This window comes from Macadamia integrifolia, chromosome 4, assembly GCF_013358625.1.
Source record: "Macadamia integrifolia cultivar HAES 741 chromosome 4, SCU_Mint_v3, whole genome shotgun sequence".
NCBI lineage: Eukaryota > Viridiplantae > Streptophyta > Magnoliopsida > Proteales > Proteaceae > Macadamia > Macadamia integrifolia.
This window is the reverse complement of record NC_056560.1, coordinates 22735897-22740896: the sequence shown is the minus strand read 5'-3', so window position 1 is coordinate 22740896 and position 5000 is coordinate 22735897. Positions and strand designations below refer to the sequence as shown.

At 53.0% G+C, this 5000-nt stretch overlaps 1 protein-coding gene across 1 annotated transcript in view; it reads right to left on the bottom strand.

The window, feature by feature from the left end:
• Positions 1 to 5000, bottom strand: part of LOC122075282 (transmembrane emp24 domain-containing protein p24delta3-like) — an 83314-nt gene that overhangs the window by 10985 nt on the left and 67329 nt on the right. The gene's annotated exons all lie outside the window — the stretch shown is intronic.

Sequence of the window (5000 nt, the reverse complement as noted above, 5' to 3'; positions counted from 1 at the left end):
AGCATAGGCCACAAAACCGACCATGAAAAAACCCTTGCAAGCAACAAACCCACGATAGTGCAATTTAAGAAAACAAAAAACAATGGGATGGTGGGGAGGGACCAACCAAATATTTACTGTGCACATTGACTTGACCAATGATTCCGTCAAATGTAGATAACACCCCACCCCTTGCACCATGACCTACATATGACAACAAGCCATAGAGCAAAGAAGGGTGCAAATGTGTGACTTCGACCACGCTCGTAAACAGTGGCACTAGCACAACTACACACGGAAGGAAGCAAAGCACGTCAAACTACCACAGTGCCTAGATGGGATTAATCAACGGGGCCAATGCTTCATTTGCACGTTTTTCACATGCCATGACACCCTTGGGCATGCTGTACAAAACTAGCAAAAGTTTCAATAGGCTGCAATGAGGGTGTAACTACAGTGTGCAGGCAGCCATGCAAACCCACCAGCACGCATTGGCCGGCCAAGGTGCAAAACAAGGGGCTAATCATCCTGACCCTCATGCCATGTTGCTGTCCTTCACATGCCATGCAACTCTTGGAAATGCTGTGTGGCTACTGGCATATGTGGCAGCAGATATGCAAGGAGCCATGCACACCCAGCAGCACTCCATGGCAGGCCACAGCGCACATCGAAGGCAATCATCGGAACCAACGTGCCTTAATGGTGATTTTCACATGCCAAGCCTATCTCGGACATGCCATGCGGCTGCGGGCGCATCTGGCGGTAGCCGTGGGGGCACGGCAGCACAAGACAGGAACCCTTGCGCACCAATCAGCCCGGGGTGGCAGGCAACGGTGTGCGGAAGAGGGGCTGAACATCGGGACGCATTGGCCATTTCCTTTTTTTCAAATGCCATGCCTCTCTGGAAACTGCTGTGCAGCCACGGACACGTGTCAGCAACTGTGGGGGCATGGCAGCGGTAGGTAGGGAGCGAAGGGCACCCAGCAGCACACGGTTGCTAGCATTGGCGTGCGGCAGATAGGCTGCCCACCTGGACAAACGAGCCATGTACTTGTTTTCACATACATGCCAAGCCTTTGTTGGGCTTTCGTTGCGGCTACGACCGCAGGAGGCAACAGCCGTTGCGACATAGCGGTATATATTAGGCAACCACGAGGGCAAAGCAGCACGCCGTGGCAGGCGCAACGCACACCAAGGGTAAAATCTTTGAAACCAACATACCGTGAATGCGTCTTGGACAGGCGATGCCACTCTTGGTCATGCTATACGGCGTTTGACACATGCGACGCAAGATGTGGAGGCACTGCAGTGCAAGGCAGGTTGCCCTGCGTGCCTAGCAGCACACACTGGCAAGCAACTGTGTGCGGCAGAGGGGAAGACTGTCGGGACGGACGCGCCATGTACATGTTCTCACAAACCACACCTTCCTTGGAAATGCTATGCGTCGAGGGGCACATGTGGCATCAGAAGTTGGGGCGTGACAGCACATGGTACCCGTCCATGTGCGCCCAGCAGCCCACGGTGGCGGGCAAGGCCGTGCGGAAGAAGGGGGTGGCGTTGCATGACAGACGGCCATGCGCGTCCAGCCTTCGTAGAGCACGCTCTGCCACCACTGGCACACGTTACAGCAGCTGCGGGCACATGGCACGGAAGGCAGGCGGCCCTGCGCGTCTAGCCGCACGCAGTGGCAGGCCTCAGCGCACACCGAGGGCCAACTCATCGAAACCCACGTGCCATTTCACTTCTTTTACCATGCCATGGGTCTTTTCGGATTGCCTACCATGCCCCCTCATCGTCTGCTGCCCCTCGGTGCGGCCCCTCAAAAACCACCCTGGGAGTGACACCCCCCTCCCTCAAGGTAGCTCTTATACTCTTTGCCCATTTTCAGAAGGAGACATGACCACCCCCAAAAAATATACCGTTCTATTGTTTGAGCTACAAATATCCAAATCAAATGAAACTTGGTAAGAAATTAAGGAAAAATCCAAAGATTATTTTCATATAAAAATATCCGTCTTCGGATAAATATTTATTTTTTTATTAATTTTTTAATATTAAAAAACATATTAAATTCAAAAAACTATGAAAAATCCATTTTAATGTATTTTTCTGAAAACTAAATTTCGGATGTCTTCCAAAGGTTGATAGAATGTTCTGAAAAAATATAGGACCATTCCAACATATTTTGATATTTTTTATTATTTTATGATTGAAAAATTACAAAAAATACCCAAAAAAATGGAAATGCGGGGTTTAAGTGAAAATGATTGTACTTTGGGTGCCAAATAGCCAATTGCATGGATTTTCTAACCCAAAGGAATGTTTCGCACAACATGATTTAAAGACCCAAACTACGTTGTGCGGGCATGGCCTTGGCGTGTGCAGCAGTCGGTGCCTCGTGTGCAGCCAAAGGCTGCAAACGAGCCTCTGTTGCATGGACCATGGGGGCCACGGAAGCACCCATGTGTGAGCCACGTGCGTGCGGCTATGTGCACGATGGACTAGACCTGGGATCGATGGTGCGGCAATGCGTGCAACCTTACGCGAGCCATGTGCCAAAAAGCCCGTGGCATGTGCCGCCATGCCAGCCACCAATATCGACGCATGGGAGGCCGTGCCAGCGAACTTGCTCGCGGTAGTGCACTCATGGGCGGTGCATGTGGACCACGCAACGCAACCTTGCGAGCCGCGGTGCAGCCGTGTCTGCAACCTCTTGCGTGGTACTTCCGGAAAATCCTGAAACCTGGCGCGCGACGACGAAGCGATGGGCGTGGCACATGCAGCCATGCATGCGACCTGGGGGCGGTGTGAAGCAATGCACGCAATCTTGCAAGCGTTAGGGCAGCAAGGGGCGCGGCATGTGCGGCCATGCAAGCAACCATGTGCGAGGCTTGTGCAGCCGTGGTCGCAGCCATGTGCATGGAAGTGCGGCACGGGCAGCAGCCCTGCGCGCGCTGCCCGCACCATTGCCATCCGCCATGTGCACCCGGGCCTACCACCTTTCGTGCGGTTGAGCAGCCTTTCCAGCAGCAATGTGCGTAGTTGCCTGTCGCCTTACGCGCGGTGTGCACCTTTGCCCCCAGCCATGTGCGCGCGGTAGCCTGCACCCCTGCGCGCGATAGTGGAACCTTACCCCCAACCGTGCCCGAGGTTGCGTGCAACCATGTGTGCGGTATTGCAGCAACGCCCGCATCCATGCGCGCGGCAGCCTGCCTCGACGCCAGCAGAATTAGCGCGCTAGTGCAACCTTGCCCTCGGCGATGCCTACGCCTTTTGCGTCCATGCCAGCTGCCTTCCGCGCGGTAGTGCAGCCATGCCTGCCACCATGCACGCACATTGTGCGGCCCTGCGTGCGGTACTGCCGCCTCGTGCACTGCCTTCATATGCACTTAGGCACCCTTAGGGGGGCACGCCTTGGCATTGTCATGGGCACGTATATGTGCACACTTGCGGCATTCTAGAGCACAATTAAGCGACACTTGGGCTACACTTGGGTGCACGCTTAGACACACTTATTCAACACTTGCGGGCACGTATAGGCACATTTAAGGCGACACTTGGGGCATTCGAGAGCATGCACAGGCACACTTGGTTGCACACTTGGGCAACAGTTGTGGGCAGCATGGGCACATCTAGGCAACACTTGGGCCATTCATTGTGCACTTGTAGTCAACACTTGGGGTGTTGTGCGGCCATTCGCTGTGTACACGTGGGCACACGTAGCCAACACTTGGGGGCATGCGTAGGCACACACTTGGGCCATTCAAGAGCACGTTGTCGATGCTTTAGACCTTTCTAAGCAACCGCACCGGCACTTAGCACTTTCACTAGCGCTAAGTCAGCCTAACCACCCTCCTTAAGGGACTAGGGAAGAGAAGAAGTGAACACAAGAGTGAGTTTGAGAAGAATGAACCTGTATACCACTAGAGAACTCTTGAGTACAAGGCTTGAGAACTCACTTGCTTGGTTGAACACTCTTGGTTGGTCCTTGGTGAGTGCCTTTGCCAAATGAGGCAACACCTACCCCAAGTTACAATGGATGGCTAAGATATTTACAAATGTCCTCCATCCAACGGTTGGGGAGGAAACTAGAAGCTTCCCACCTCCTTAGCGGAGCTCCAGAAATCTCTCCCAGAATATCTCCTGTGAATATCTTCTACAAATATCTACAATAAGACATCTATTGTTACTACACCTTTGTAGAAAACACTAGAACTTGGACCTTACTTAGCCCAACGGCCTAAGTCCATGGGCTTGGTGAGCTAGGCCCGTGGGCCTATGATGGGCAGGTCGTGACACTCTCCCCCACCTAAATCTACGACGCCCTCGTCGCAACCTCCTTGTGGTACTTTTATTCACGAGTCGTCTCCCATCTCGTCTCGCTCTCTGGTCGCCCCTTCCACTTGACTAAATACTCCACGTGAGGAGATAGTTTGTGTCTCTGGATGATTGGATCAGCATCCAAATTAGCCTCCCCCTCGCAAGGAGTAACGCCTATTGGGGTCCTTGTTGTAGTCACATAACTTGAGCCTCCTACAACGTCGTCTGGTTGTCTCCGTTCTCTCGTTTGCATCTTCCTCTTTCTTGGCATGGATGGCTTGCTCCCAAATTCTCCTTGTCTTGCCCTCCCGTCCAAGGGCAAGTACGCACCTAGCCCCTGGATGGTGTTGGTACTTGTCTCTAGGCTTGAACCGATTCCTCTTATCACGCTTGTGCCTTGGTGCCTCTCCTTTAGACATGTCATGAGAGGTAGTGGCTTCCCTCGCCGTTGTCCTCCTACTCTTCCCATACTTCTTCTCCAATACGAGCTTCCACCTTATCCAACTCCTTTGCATACTTGAGCCTTGAAGGTGGCGACCATCTCCTCTTGGTTACTTACTATGGTGTTAAGAGCACCTTGTAGGGACCCCTTGAGCTCCCCCATCTGGCCATCAAGCTCCTCCCCACTTTGCTCCGCGACATTCAGGCACCACTTTGCCTCGTCCAATACTTGCTCCCCTCGAGCTAAGCGAGGCCCCATA